At 47.2% G+C, this 16,694-nt stretch overlaps 1 protein-coding gene and 1 long non-coding RNA gene across 2 annotated transcripts in view; both read left to right on the forward strand.

Annotated features, from left to right (window-relative positions):
- LOC118374109 (metastasis-associated protein MTA3-like) overlaps positions 1-16,694 on the forward strand; it is a 36,485-nt gene that overhangs the window by 13,631 nt on the left and 6,160 nt on the right. The window lies entirely within an intron of this gene.
- LOC127914650 (uncharacterized) lies at positions 1,136-14,474 on the forward strand. Its single transcript, XR_008089236.1, has 7 exons — positions 1,136-1,253; positions 2,374-2,467; positions 3,078-3,594; positions 4,064-4,178; positions 10,627-11,171; positions 12,113-12,488; positions 14,034-14,474. It is a non-coding gene; the product is annotated as an uncharacterized LOC127914650 (long non-coding RNA).

A 16,694-nucleotide genomic window follows, 5' to 3' on the forward strand; every position in this document is an offset into this window, starting at 1 on the left:
GAAGGTGACAGGGATACTGGAGTGATGGAGGTAGATATGTATAGGGGGAAGGAGACAGGGATACTGGAGTGATGGAGGTAGATATGTATAGGGGGAAGGAGACAGGGATACTGGAGTGATGGAGGTAGATATGTATAGGGGGAAGGAGACAGGGATACTGGAGTGATGGAGGTAGATATGTATAGGGGTACGGTGACAGGGATAGCGGAGTGATGGAGGTAGATATGTATAGGGGTAAGGTGACAGGGATACTGGAGTGATGGAGGTAGATATGTATAGGGGGAAGGAGACAGGGATACTGGAGTGATGGAGGTAGATATGTATAGGGGGAAGGTGACAGGGATACTGGAGTGATGGAGGTAGATATGTATAGGGGTAAGGTGACAGGGATACTGGAGTGATGGCGGTAGATATGTATAGGGGGAAGGAGACAGGGATACTGGAGTGATGGAGGTAGATATGTATAGGGGTAAGGTAACAGGGATACTGGAGTGATGGAGGTAGATATGTATAGGGGTAAGGTGACAGGGATAGCGGAGTGATGGAGGTAGATATGTATAGGGGTAAGGTGACAGGGATACTGGAGTGATGGAGGTAGATATGTATAGAGAGACAGGGATACAGGGATACTGGAGTGATGGAGGTAGATATGTATAGGGGGAAGGAGACAGGGATACTGGAGTGATGGAGGTAGATATGTATAGGGGTAAGGTGACAGGGATACTGGAGTGATGGAGGTAGATATGTATAGGGGGAAGGTGACAGGGATACTGGAGTGATGGAGGTAGATATGTATAGGGGTAAGGTGACAGGGATACTGGAGTGATGGAGGTAGATATGTATAGAGGGAAGGAGACAGGGATACTGTAGTGATGGAGGTAGATATGTATAGGGGTAAGGTGACAGGGATACTGGAGTGATGGAGGTAGATATGTATAGGGGTAAGGTAACAGGGATACTGGAGTGATGGAGGTAGATATGTATAGGGGTACGGTAACAGGGATACTGGAGTGATGGAGGTAGATATGTATAGGGGTACGGTGACAGGGATACTGGAGTGATGGAGGTAGATATGTATAGGGGGAAGGGGACAGGGATACTGGAGTGATGGAGGTAGATATGTATAGGGTACGGTGACAGGGATACTGGAGTGATGGAGGTAGATATTTATAGGGGGAAGGGGACAGGGATACTGGAGTGATGGAGGTATATATGTATAGGGGGAAGGAGACAGGGATACTGGAGTGATGGAGGTAGATATGTATAGGCGTAAGGTGACAGGGATACTGGAGTGATGGAGGTAGATATGTATAGGGGGAAGGCGACAGGGATACTGGAGTGATGGAGGTAGATATGTATAGAGGGAAGGAGACAGGGATACTGTAGTGATGGAGGTAGATATGTATAGGGGGAAGGAGACAGGGATACTGGAGTGATGGAGGTAGATATGTATAGGGGGAAGGAGACATGGTTACTGGAGTGATGGAGGTAGATATGTATAGGGGGAAGGAGACAGGGATACTGCAGTGATGGAGGTAGATATGTATAGGGGTAAGGTGACAGGGATACTGGAGTGATGGAGGTAGATATGTATAGGGGGAAGGGGACAGGGATACTGGAGTGATGGAGGTAGATATGTATAGGGGGAAGGGGACAGGGATACTGGAGTGATGGAGGTAGATATGTATAGGGGGAAGGGGTTCAGGGATACTGGAGTGATGGAGGTAGATATGTATAGGGGAAGGGACAGAGATACTGGAGTGATGGAGGTAGATATGTATAGGGGAAGGAGACAGGGATACTGGAGTGATGGAGGTAGATATGTATAGGGGGAAGGAGACAGAGATACTGGAGTGATGGAGGTAGATATGTATAGGGAAAGGAGACAGGGATACTGGAGTGATGGAGGTAGATATGTATAGGGGGAAGGAGACAGAGATACTGGAGTGATGGAGGTAGATATGTATAGGGGTACGGTGACAGGGATACTGGAGTGATGGGGGTAGATATTTATAGGGGAAGGGGACAGGGATACTGGAGTGATGGAGGTATATATGTATAGGGGAAGGAGACAGAGATACTGGAGTGATGGAGGTAGATATGTATAGGGTACGGTGACAGGGATACTGGAGTGATGGAGGTAGATATTTATAGGGGAAGGGGACAGGGATACTGGAGTGATGGAGGTATATATGTATAGGGGGAAGGAGACAGGGATACTGGAGTGATGGAGGTAGATATGTATAGGCGTAAGGTGACAGGGATACTGGAGTGATGGAGGTAGATATGTATAGGGGGAAGGCGACAGGGATACTGGAGTGATGGAGGTAGATATGTATAGGGGAAGGGGACAGGGATACTGGAGTGATGGAGGTAGATATGTATAGGGGTAAGGTGACAGGGATACTGGAGTGATGGAGGTAGATATGTATAGGGGTACGGTGACAGGGATACTGGAGTGATGGAGGTAGATATTTATAGGGGAAGGGGACAGGGATACTGGAGTGATGGAGGTATATATGTATAGGGGGAAGGAGACAGGGATACTGGAGTGATGGAGGTAGATATGTATAGAGGGAAGGAGACAGGGATACTGTAGTGATGGAGGTAGATATGTATAGGGGGAAGGAGACAGGGATACTGGAGTGATGGAGGTAGATATGTATAGGGGGAAGGAGACAGGGTTACTGGAGTGATGGAGGTAGATATGTATAGGGGTAAGGTGACAGGGATACTGGAGTGATGGAGGTAGATATGTATAGGGGTAAGGTGACAGGGATACTGGAGTGATGGAGGTAGATATGTATAGGGGGAAGGTGACAGGGATACTGGAGTGATGGAGGTAGATATGTATAAGGGTAAGGTGACAGGGATACTGGAGTGGTGGAGGTAGATATGTATAGGGGGAAGGAGACAGGGATACTGGAGTGATGGAGGTAGATATGTATAGGGGGAAGGAGACAGGGATACTGGAGTGATGGAGGTAGATATGTATAGGGGTAAGGTGACAGGGATACTGGAGTGATGGAGGTAGATATGTATAGGGGTAAGGTGACAGGGATACTGTAGTGATGGAGGTAGATATGTATAGGGGGAAGGGGACAGGGATACTGGAGTGATGGAGGTAGATATGTATAGGGGTAAGGTGACAGGGATACTGGAGTGATGGAGGTAGATATGTATAGGGGGAAGGAGACAGGGATACTGGAGTGATGGAGGTAGATATGTATAGGGGGAAGGTGACAGGGATACTGGAGTGATGGAGGTAGATATGTATAGGGATAAGGTAACAGGGATACTGGAGTGATGGCGGTAGATATGTATAGGGGGAAGGAGACAGGGATACTGGAGTGATGGAGGTAGATATGTATAGGGGTAAGGTAACAGGGATACTGGAGTGATGGAGGTAGATATGTATAGGGGTAAGGTGACAGGGATACTGGAGTGATGGAGGTAGATATGTATAGGGGTAAGGTAACAGGGATACTGGAGTGATGGAGGTAGATATGTATAGGGGGAAGGAGACAGGGATACTGGAGTGATGGAGGTAGATATGTATAGGGGTAAGGTGACAGGGATACTGGAGTGATGGAGGTAGATATGTATAGGGGGAAGGGGACAGGGATACTGGAGTGATGGAGGTAGATATGTATAGGGGGAAGGTGACAGGGATACTGGAGTGATGGAGGTAGATATGTATAGGGGGAAGGAGACAGGGATACTGGAGTGATGGAGGTAGATATGTATAGGGGAAGGAGACAGGGATACTGGAGTGATGGAGGTAGATATGTATAGGGGTAAGGTGACAGGAATACTGGAGTGATGGAGGTATATATGTATAGGGGGAAGGAGACAGGGATACTGGAGTGATGGAGGTAGATATGTATAGGGGTAAGGTGACAGGGATACTGGAGTGATGGAGGTAGATATGTATAGGGGGAAGGAGACAGGGATACTGGAGTGATGGAGGTAGATATGTATAGGGGTAAGGTGACAGGGATACTGGAGTGATGGAGGTAGATATGTATAGGGGTACGGTTACAGGGATAGCGGAGTGATGGAGGTAGATATGTATAGGGGTACGGTGACAGGGATAGCGGAGTGATGGAGGTAGATATGTATAGGGGTAAGGTGACAGGGATACTGGAGTGATGGAGGTAGATATGTATAGGGGGAAGGTGACAGGGATACTGGAGTGATGGAGGTAGATATGTATAGGGGGAAGGTGACAGGGATACTGGAGTGATGGAGGTAGATATGTATAGGGGAAGGAGACAGGGATACTGGAGTGATGGAGGTAGATATGTATAGGGGGAAGGAGACAGGGATACTGGAGTGATGGAGGTAGATATGTATAGGGGGAAGGGGACAGGGATACTGGAGTGATGGAGGTAGATATGTATAGGGGTAAGGTAACAGGGATACTGGAGTGATGGAGGTAGATATGTATAGGGGTAAGGTGACAGGGATACTGGAGTGATGGAGGTAGATATGTATAGGGGTAAGGTAACAGGGATACTGGAGTGATGGCGGTAGATATGTATAGGGGAAGGAGACAGGGATACTGGAGTGATGGAGGTAGATATGTATAGGGGTAAGGTAACAGGGATACTGGAGTGATGGAGGTAGATATGTATAGGGGAAGGTGACAGGGATACTGGAGTGATGGAGGTAGATATGTATAGGGGGAAGGTGACAGGGATACTGGAGTGATGGAGGTAGATATGTATAGGGGGAAGGAGACAGGGATACTGGAGTGATGGAGGTAGATATGTATAGGGGGAAGGAGACAGGGATACTGGAGTGATGGAGGTAGATATGTATAGGGGTAAGGTGACAGGGATACTGGAGTGATGGAGGTATATATGTATAGGGGGAAGGTGACAGGGATACTGGAGTGATGGAGGTAGATATGTATAGGGGGAAGGAGACAGGGATACTGGAGTGATGGAGGTAGATATGTATAGGGGGAAGGAGACAGGGATACTGGAGTGATGGAGGTAGATATGTATAGGGGTAAGGTGACAGGGATACTGGAGTGATGGAGGTAGATATGTATAGGGGTACGGTGACAGGGATAGCGGAGTGATGGAGGTAGATATGTATAGGGGTACGGTGACAGGGATAGCGGAGTGATGGAGGTAGATATGTATAGGGGTAAGGTGACAGGGATACTGGAGTGATGGAGGTAGATATGTATAGGGGAAGGAGACAGGGATACTGGAGTGATGGAGGTAGATATGTATAGGGGGAAGGAGACAGGGATACTGGAGTGATGGAGGTAGATATGTATAGGGGTAAGGTGACAGGGATACTGGAGTGATGGAGGTATATATGTATAGGGGGAAGGTGACAGGGATACTGGAGTGATGGAGGTAGATATGTATAGGGATAAGGGGACAGGGATACTCGAGTGATGGAGGTAGATATGTATAGGGGGAAGGGACAGGGATACTGGGGTGATGGAGGTAGATATGTATAGGGGGAAGGTGACACGGATACTGGAGTGATGGAAGTATATATGTATAGGGGGAAGGAGACAGAGATACTGGAGTGATGGAGGTAGATATGTATAGGGGGAAGGTGACAGGGATACTGGAGTGATGGAGGTAGATATGTATAGGGGGAAGGAGACAGGGATACTGGAGTGATGGAGGTAGATATGTATAGGGGGAAGATGACAGGGATACTGGAGTGATGGAGGTAGATATGAATAGGGGTAAGGTGACAGGGATACTGTAGTGATGGAGGTAGATATGTATAGGGGTAAGGTGACAGGGATACTGGAGTGATGGAGGTAGATATGTATAGGGGTAAGGTGACAGGGATACTGGAGTGATGGAGGTAGATATGTATAGGGTACGGTGACAGGGATAGCGGAGTGATGGAGGTAGATATGTATAGGGTACGGTGACAGGGATAGCGGAGTGATGGAGGTAGATATGTATAGGGGTAAGGTGACAGGGATACTGGAGTGATGGAGGTAGATATGGATAGGGGAAGGAGACAGGGATACTGGAGTGATGGAGGTAGATATGTATAGGGGAAGGAGACAGGGATACTGGAGTGATGGAGGTAGATATGTATAGGGGTAAGGTGACAGGGATACTGGAGTGATGGAGGTATATATGTATAGGGGGAAGGTGACAGGGATACTGGAGTGATGGAGGTAGATATGTATAGGGATAAGGGGACAGGGATACTGGAGTGATGGAGGTAGATATGTATAGGGGGAAGGGACAGGGATACTGGAGTGATGGAGGTAGATATGTATAGAGGGAAGGAGACAGGGATACTGGAGTGATGGAGGTAGATATGTATAAGGGGGAAGGAGACAGGGATACTGGAGTGATGGAGGTAGATATGTATAGGGGGAAGGAGACAGGGATACTGGAGTGATGGAGGTAGATATGTATAGGGGTAAGGTGACAGGGATACTGGAGTGATGGAGGTAGATATGTATAGGGGTAAGGTGACAGGGATACTGGAGTGATGGAGGTAGATATCTAAATCAAATCAAATCAAATTTATTTATATAGCCCTTCGTACATCAGCTGATATCTCAAAGTGCTGTACAGAAACCCAGCCTAAAACCCCAAACAGCAAACAATGCAGGTGTAAAAGCACGGTGGCTAGAAAAAACTCCTTAGAAAGGCCAAAACCTAGGAAGAAACCTAGAGAGGAACCGGGCTATGTGGGGTGGCCAGTCCTCTTCTGGCTGTGCCGGGTAGAGATTATAACAGAACATGACCAAGATGTTCAAATGTTCATAAATGACCAGCATGGTCGAATAATAATAAGGCAGAACAGTTGAAACTGGAGCAGCAGCACAGTCAGGTGGACTGGGGACAGCAAGGAGCCATCATGTCAGGTAGTCCTGGGGCACGGTCCTAGGGCTCAGGTCCTCCGAGAGAGAGAAAGGAAGAAAGAGAGAATTAGAGAGAGCATATGTGGGGTGGCCAGTCCTCTTCTGGCTGTGCCGGGTGGAGATTATAACAGAACGTGGCCAAGATGTTCAAATGTTCATAAATGACCAGCATGGTTGAATAATAGTAAGGCAGAACAGTTGAAACTGGAGCAGCAGCAGCATGGCCAGGTGGACTGGGGACAACAAGGAGTCATGTCAGGTAGTCCTGGGACATGGTCTTAGGGCCCAGGCCAGTTGAAACTGGAGCAGCAGCATGGCCAGGTGGACTGGGGACAGCAAGGAGTCATCATGTCAGGTAGTCCTGGGGCATGGTCCTAGGGCTCAGGTCCTCCGAGAGAGAGAAAGAAAGAGAGGAGAGAATTAGAGAACGCACACTTAGATTCACACAGGACACCGAATAGGACAGGAGAAGTACTCCAGATATAACAAACTGACCCTAGCCCCCCGACACAAACTACTGCAGCATAAATACTGGAGGCTGAGACAGGAGGGGTCAGGAGACACTGTGGCCCCATCCGAGGACACCCCCGGACAGGGCCAAACAGGAAGGATATAACCCCACCCACTTTGCCAAAGCACAGCCCCCACACCACTAGAGGGATATCTTCAACCACCAACTTACCATCCCGAGACAAGGCCGAGTATAGCCCACAAAGATCTCCGCCACGGTACAACCCAAGGGGGGGGGGGGCGCCAACCCAGACAGGCCGACCACAACAGTGGATCAACCCACCCAGGTGACGCACCCCCCCAGGGACGGCACGAGAGAGCCCCAGCAAGCCAGTGACTCAGCCCCAGTAACAGGGTTAGAGGCAGAGAATCCCAGTGGAAAGAGGGGAACCGGCCAGGCAGAGACAGCAAGGGCGGTTCGTTGCTCCAGAGCCTTTCCGTTCACCTTCCCACTCCTGGGCCAGACTACACTCAATCATATGACCCACTGAAGAGATGAGTCTTCAGTAAAGACTTAAAGGTTGAGACCGAGTTTGCGTCTCTGACATGGGTAGGCAGTCCGTTCCATAAAAATGGAGCTCTATAGGAGAAAGCCCTGCCTCCAGCTGTTTGCTTAGAAATTCTAGGGACAATTAGGAGGCCTGCGTCTTGTGACCGTAGCGTACGTGTAGGTATGTACGGCAGGACCAAATCAGAGAGGTAGGTAGGAGCAAGCCCATGTAATGCTTTGTAGGTTAGCAGTAAAACCTTGAAATCAGCCCTTGCTTTTACAGGAAGCCAGTGTAGAGAGGCTAGCACTGGAGTAATATGATCAAATTTTTTGGTTCTAGTCAGGATTCTAGCAGCCGTATTTAGCACTAACTGAAGTTTATTTAGTGCTTTATCCGGGTAGCCGGAAAATAGAGCATTGCAGTAGTCTAACCTAGAAGTGACAAAAGCATGGATTAATTTTTCTGCATCATTTTTGGACAGAAAGTTTCTGATTTTTGCAATGTTACGTAGATGGAAAAAAGCTGTCCTCGAAATGGTCTTGATATGTTCTTCAAAAGAGAGATCAGGGTCCAGAGTAACGCCGAGGTCCTTCACAGTTTTATTTGAGACGACTGTACAACCATTAAGATTAATTGTCAGATTCAACAGAAGATCTCTTTGTTTCTTGGGACCTAGAACAAGCATCTCTGTTTTGTCCGAGTTTAATAGTAGAAAGTTTGCAGCCATCCACTTCCTTATGTCTGAAACACATGCTTCTAGCGAGGGCAATTTTGGGGCTTCACCATGTTTCATTGAAATGTACAGCTGTGTGTCATCCGCATAGCAGTGAAAGTTTACATTATGTTTTCGAATAACATCCCCAAGAGGTAAAATATATAGTGAAAACAATAGTGGTCCTAAAACAGAACCTTGAGGAACACTGAAATTTACAGTTGATTTGTCAGAGGGCAAACCATTCACAGAGACAAACTGATATCTTTCCGACAGATAAGACCTAAACCAGGCCAGAACATGTCCGTGTAGACCAATTTGGGTTTCCAATCTCTCCAAAAGAATGTGGTGATCGATGGTATCAAAAGCAGCACTAAGGTCTAGGAGCACAAGGACAGATGCAGAGCCTCCGTCCGATGCCATTAAAATGTCATTTACCACCTTCACAAGTGCCGTCTCAGTGCTATGATGGGGTCTAAAACCAGACTGAAGCATTTCGTATACATTGTTTGTCTTCAGGAAGGCAGTGAGTTACTGCGCAACAGCCTTCTCTAAAATCTTTGAGAGGAATGGAAGATTCGATATAGGCCGATAGTTTTTATATTTTCTGGGTCAAGGTTTGGCTTTTTCAAGAGAGGCTTTATTACTGCCACTTTTAGTGAGTTTGGTACACATCCAGTGGATAGAGAGCCGTTTATTATGTTCAACATAGGAGGGCCAAGCACAGGAAGCAGCTCTTTCAGTAGTTTAGTTGGAATAGGGTCCAGTATACAGCTTGAAGGTTTAGAGGCCATGATTATTGTCATCATTGTGTCAAGAGATATAGTACTAAAACACTTGAGCGTCTCTCTTGATCCTAGGTCCTGGCAGAGTTGTGCAGACTCAGGACAACTGAGGTTTGGAGGAATACGCAGGTTTAAAGAGGAGTCCGTAATTTGCTTTCTAATAATCATAATCTTTTCCTCAAAGAAGTTCATGAATTTATCACTGCTAAAGTGAAAGTCATCCTCTCTTGGGGAATGCTGCTTTTTAGTTAGCTTTGCCACAGTATCAAAAAGGAATTTCGGATTGTTCTTATTTTCCTCAATTAAGTTAGAAAAATAGGACGATCGAGCAGCAGTAAGGGCTCTTCGGTACTGCACGGTACCGTCCTTCCAAGCTAGTCGGAAGACTTCCAGTTTGGTGTGGCGCCATTTCCGTTCCAATTTTCTGGAAGCTTGCTTCAGAGCTCGGGTATTTTCTGTGTACCAGGGAGCTAGTTTCTTATGAGACATTTTTTAGTTTTTAGGGGTGCAACTGCATCTAGGGTATTGCGCAAGGTTAAATTGAGATCCTCAGTTAGGTGGTTAGGCAGAGGGAGTCTGGAAGGGCATCAAGGAATCTTTGTGTTGTCTGTGAATTTATAGCACGACTTTTGATGTTCCTTGGTTGGGGTCTGAGCAGATTATTTGTTGCAATTGCAAACGTAATAAAATGGTGGTCCGATAGTCCAGGATTATGAGGAAAAACATTAAGATCCACAACATTTATTCCATGGGACAAAACTAGGTCCAGCGTATGACTGTGACAGTGAGTGGGTCCAGAGACATGTTGGACAAAACCCACTGAGTCGATGATGGCTCCAAAAGCCTTTTGGAGTGGGTCTGTGGACTTTTCCATGTGAATATTAAAGTCACCAAAGATTAGAATATTATCTGCAATCTATAGGGGGAAGGTGACAGGGATACTGTAGTGATGGAGGTAGATATGTATAGGGGGAAGGTGACAGGGATACTGGAGTGATGGAGGTAGATATGTATAGGGGTAAGGTGACAGGGATACTGGAGTGATGGAGGTAGATATGTATAGGGGTAAAGGTGACAGAGATACTGGAGTGATGGAGGTAGATATGTATAGGGGGAAGGAGACAGGGATACTGGAGTGATGGAGGTAGATATCTATAGGGGGAAGGTGACAGGGATACTAGAGTGATGGAGGTAGATATGTATAGGGATAAGGTGACAGGGATACTGGAGTGATGGAGGTAGATATGTATAGGGGTAAAGGTGACAGAGATACTGGAGTGATGGAGGTAGATATGTATAGGGGTAAGGTGACAGGGATACTGGAGTGATGGAGGTAGATATGTATAGGGGTAAGGTGACAGGAATACTGGAGTGATGGAGGTAGATATGTATAGGGGTAAGGTGACAGGGATAGCGGAGTGATGGAGGTAGATATGTATAGGGGTAAGGTGACAGGGATACTGGAGTGATGGAGGTAGATATGTACAGAGAGACAGGGATACAGGGATACTGGAGTGATGGAGGTAGATATGTATAGGGGGAAGGTGACAGGGATACTGGAGTGATGGAGGTAGATATGTATAGGGGGAAGGAGACAGGGATACTGGAGTGATGGAGGTAGATATGTATAGGGGGAAGGTGACAGGGATACTGGAGTGATGGAGGTAGATATGTATAGGGGTAAGGAGACAGGGATACTGGAGTGATGGAGGTAGATATGTATAGAGGGAAGGAGACAGGGATACTGTAGTGATGGAGGTAGATATGTATAGGGGTAAGGTGACAGGGATACTGGAGTGATGGAGGTAGATATGTATAGGGGGAAGGAGACAGGGATACTGGAGTGATGGAGGTAGATATGTATAGGGGGAAGGAGACAGGGATACTGGAGTGGTGGAGGTAGATATGTAATGGGGGAAGGAGACAGGGATACTGGAGTGATGGATGTAGATATGTATAGGGGGAAGGAGACAGGGATACTGGAGTGATGGAGGTAGATATGTATAGAGGGAAGGAGACAGGGATACTGGAGTGATGGAGGTAGATATGTAATGGGGGAAGGAGACAGGGATACTGGAGTGATGGAGGTAGATATGTATAGGGGTAAGGTGACAGGGATACTGGAGTGATGGAGGTAGATATGTATAGGGGTAAGGTGACAGGGATACTGGAGTGATGGAGGTAGATATGTATAGGGGTGAGGTGACAGGGATACTGGAGTGATGGAGGTAGATATGTATAGGGGTAAGGTGACAGGAATACTGGAGTGATGGAGGTAGATATGTATAGGGGTAAGGTGACAGGGATAGCGGAGTGATGGAGGTAGATATGTATAGGGGTAAGGTGACAGGGATACTGGAGTGATGGAGGTAGATATGTATAGAGAGACAGGGATACAGGGATACTGGAGTGATGGAGGTAGATATGTATAGGGGGAAGGAGACAGGGATACTGGAGTGATGGAGGTAGATATGTATAGGGGTAAGGTGACAGGGATACTGGAGTGATGGAGGTAGATATGTATAGAGGGAAGGAGACAGGGATACTGTAGTGATGGAGGTAGATATGTATAGGGGAAGGAGACAGGGATACTGGAGTGATGGAGGTAGATATGTATAGAGGGAAGGAGACAGGGATACTGTAGTGATGGAGGTAGATATGTATAGGGGTAAGGTGACAGGGATACTGGAGTGATGGAGGTAGATATGTATAGGGGTAAGGTAACAGGGATACTGGAGTGATGGAGGTAGATATGTATAGGGGTAAGGTAACAGGGATACTGGAGTGATGGAGGTAGATATGTATAGGGGTACGGTGACAGGGATACTGGAGTGATGGAGGTAGATATGTATAGGGGGAAGGGGACAGGGATACTGGAGTGATGGAGGTAGATATGTATAGGGGTAAGGTGACAGGGATACTGGAGTGATGGAGGTAGATATGTATAGGGGGAAGGAGACAGGGATACTGGAGTGATGGAGGTAGATATGTATAGGGGTAAGGTGACAGGGATACTGGAGTGATGGAGGTAGATATGTATAGGGGTAAGGAGACAGGGATACTGGAGTGATGGAGGTAGATATGTATAGGGGTAAGGTGACAGGGATACTGGAGTGATGGAGGTAGATATGTATAGGGGAAGGAGACAGGGATACTGGAGTGATGGAGGTAGATATGTATAGGGGTAAGGTGACAGGGATACTGGAGTGATGGAGGTAGATATGTATAGGGGAAGGTGACAGGGATACTGGAGTGATGGAGGTAGATATGTCTAGGGGGAAGGAGACAGGGATACTGGAGTGATGGAGGTAGATATGTATAGGGGTAAGGTGACAGGGATACTGGAGTGATGGAGGTAGATATGTACAGAGAGACAGGGATACAGGGATACTGGAGTGATGGAGGTAGATATGTATAGGGGTGAAGGTGACAGAGATACTGGAGTGATGGAGGTAGATATGTATAGGGGTAAGGTGACAGGGATACTGGAGTGATGGAGGTAGATATGTATAGAGGGAAGGAGACAGGGATACTGTAGTGATGGAGGTAGATATGTATAGGGGAAGGAGACAGGGATACTGGAGTGATGGAGGTAGATATGTATAGAGGGGAAGGAGACAGGGATACTGTAGTGATGGAGGTAGATATGTATAGGGGTAAGGTAACAGGGATACTGGAGTGATGGAGGTAGATATGTATAGGGCACGGTGACAGGGATACTGGAGTGATGGAGGTAGATATGTATAGGGGGAAGGGGACAGGGATACTGGAGTGATGGAGGTAGATATGTATAGGGGAAGGGGACAGGGATACTGGAGTGATGGAGGTAGATATGTATAGGGGTAAGGTGACAGGGATACTGGAGTGATGGAGGTAGATATGTATAGGGGGAAGGTGACAGGGATACTGGAGTGATGGAGGTAGATATGTATAGGGGGAAGGAGACAGGGATACTGGAGTGATGGAGGTAGATATGTATAGGGTAAGGTAACAGGGATACTGGAGTGATGGAGGTAGATATGTATAGGGGTAAGGTAACAGGGATACTGGAGTGATGGAGGTAGATATGTATAGGGGAAGGAGACAGGGATACTGGAGTGATGGAGGTAGATATGTATAGGGGGAAGGGGACAGGGATACTGGAGTGATGGAGGTAGATATGTATAGGGGAAGGAGACAGGGATACTGGAGTGATGGAGGTAGATATGTATAGGGGTAAGGTGACAGGGATACTGGAGTGATGGAGGTAGATATGTATAGGGGGAAGGAGACAGGGATACTGGAGTGATGGAGGTAGATATGTATAGGGGAAGGAGACAGGGATACTGGAGTGATGGAGGTATATATGTATAGGGGGAAGGTGACAGGGATACTGGAGTGATGGAGGTAGATATGTATAGGGTACGGTGACAGGGATAGCGGAGTGATGGAGGTAGATATGTATAGGGGGAAGGAGACAGGGATACTGGAGTGATGGAGGTAGATATGTATAGGGGGAAGGAGACAGGGATACTGGAGTGATGGAGGTAGATATGTATAGGGGTAAGGTGACAGGGATACTGGAGTGATGGAGGTAGATATGTATAGGGGGAAGGTGACAGGGATACTGGAGTGATGGAGGTAGATATGTATAGGGGGAAGGAGACAGGGATACTGGAGTGATGGAGGTAGATATGTATAGGGGTAAGGAGACAGGGATACTGGAGTGATGGAGGTAGATATGTATAGGGGTAAGGTGACAGGGATAGCGGAGTGATGGAGGTAGATATGTATAGGGGTAAGGAGACAGGGATACTGGAGTGATGGAGGTAGATATGTATAGGGGGAAGGAGACAGGGATACTGGAGTGATGGAGGTAGATATGTATAGGGGTAAGGTGACAGGGATACTGGAGTGATGGAGGTAGATATGTATAGGGGGAAGGTGACAGGGATACTGGAGTGATGGAGGTAGATATGTATAGGGGGAAGGAGACAGGGATACTGGAGTGATGGAGGTAGATATGTATAGGGGTAAGGTGACAGGGATACTGGAGTGATGGAGGTAGATATGTATAGGGGAAGGAGACAGGGATACTGGAGTGATGGAGGTAGATATGTATAGGGGTAAGGTGACAGGGATACTGGAGTGATGGAGGTAGATATGTATAGGGGAAGGAGACAGGGATACTGGAGTGATGGAGGTAGATATGTATAGGGGGAAGGAGACAGGGATACTGGAGTGATGGAGGTAGATATGTATAGGGGTAAGGAGACAGGGATACTGTAGTGATGGAGGTAGATATGTATAGGGGGAAGGAGACAGGGATACTGGAGTGATGGAGGTAGATAGGTACAGGGGTAAGGTGACAGGGATACTGGAGTGATGGAGGTAGATATGTATAGGGGTAAAGGTGACAGGGATACTGGAGTGATGGAAGTATATATGTATAGGGGGAAGGAGACAGAGATACTGGAGTGGTGGAGGTAGATATGTATAGGGGGAAGGTGACAGGGATACTGGAGTGATGGAGGTAGATATGTATAGGGATAAGGGGACAGGGATACTGGAGTGATGGAGGTAGATATGTATAGGGGTAAGGTGACAGGGATACTGGAGTGATGGAGGTAGATATGTATAGGGATAAGGGGACAGGGATACTGGAGTGATGGAGGTAGATATGTATAGGGGGAAGGTGACAGGGATACTGGAGTGATGGAGGTAGATATGTATAGGGGGAAGGAGACAGGGATACTGGAGTGATAGAGGTAGATATGTATAGGGGGAAGGTGACAGGGATACTGGAGTGATGGAGGTAGATATGTATAGGGGGAAGGTGACAGGGATACTGGAGTGATGGAGGTAGATATGTATAGGGATAAGGGGACAGGGATACTGGAGTGATGGAGGTAGATATGTATAGGGGGAAGGTGACAGGGATACTGGAGTGATGGAGAGAAAGAGAAAAAAAATCAAGGGTCAACTCACATAGTCCATGTAGCCATTCTGTTAGCTATTTAGCAGTCTTAAAGCTTGGGTATAGAAGCTGTTCAGGAGCCTGTTGGTGTCAGACTTGTTGCTCTGGTACTGCCGTCCGGAAACAGAGAATAGTCTATGGCTTGGGTGGCTGGAGTCTTTAACGATTTTCCGGGCTTTCCTTTCACATCGCCTGGTATAGAGTTCCTGGATGGCAGGGAGCTCTGCCCCAGTGGTGTACTGGGCTGTAGGCACCACCCTCTGCTGTAGAACCTTTTTAGGATTAGAGGGCCCATGCCAGATCTTTTCAACCTCCTGAGGGTCTTCATGACTGTTTGTGTGTATGTGTACCATTTGAAGTCCTTAGTGCAGGGTTTCCCAAACTCGATCCTCGGGACCCCAAGCGTTGTTTTGGTTTCTGACCTAGCGCTACACATATGATTCAAATCAACTATTCAATAAAGGTTTGATCTTTTTAATCAACTGTGTAGTGCTCGGGCAAAACACTAAATGTGCTCCCCTTGGGGTCCCGAGGACCGAGTTTGGGAAACGCTGTCTTCGTGATTTGGACACAGAGGAACTTGAAGCTTATTGACCTGCTCCACTGCAGCCCCGTTGATGTGGATAGGGGGCATGCTTGCTCCCCGTTTCCTGTTGTCGATGATCAGATATTATGTCTTGCTGACGTTGAGGGAGACGTTGATGTATTGGCACCACACTTTATTTTTTTAATCCTTATTTTACCAGGTAAATTGACTGAGAACACATTCTCATTTTACAGCAACAACCTGGGGTATAGTTAAAGGGGAGACGAATGAGCCAATTGGAAGCTGGGGATGATTAGGTGGCCATGATGGTTTTAGAGCCAGATTGGGATTTTTTGGGGGGGACACGGGTTAACACCCCCACTCTTACGATATGTACACACTGCCAGGTCACTGACGTTCCTGTAGGCTGTCTCATCGTCGCCGGTGATCAGGCCTACCACCGTCGTGTCGTCAGCAAACTTGATGTTGATGTTTGAGTCGTGCATGGCCACGCAGTCGTGGGTGAACAGGGAGTACAGGAGGGGACTAAGCACACACCCCTGTGGGGCCCATGTGCTGAGGGTCAATGTGGCAGAGGTAGGGTTGCACATTTTGGGGAATATTCAGAGGTGGAAACTTTCCATGGGAATTAACGGGAATATATGGGATTTAACAGAAATACATGCAAATTAATACTAATACCATTTAAATGTATTTTGCATAGGATATATTTACCATATCATAGGGAGACCGAAACATTGTCACGGCCGTCAAATGAAGAGGACCAAACGCCGACAAAAACAATAAACAACTGTGAAGCTTAAGGGCTATGTGCCACAAAGAAAG

The sequence above is a fragment of the Oncorhynchus keta genome, chromosome 3, assembly GCF_023373465.1.
Source record: "Oncorhynchus keta strain PuntledgeMale-10-30-2019 chromosome 3, Oket_V2, whole genome shotgun sequence".
NCBI classification, from domain to species: domain Eukaryota; kingdom Metazoa; phylum Chordata; class Actinopteri; order Salmoniformes; family Salmonidae; genus Oncorhynchus; species Oncorhynchus keta.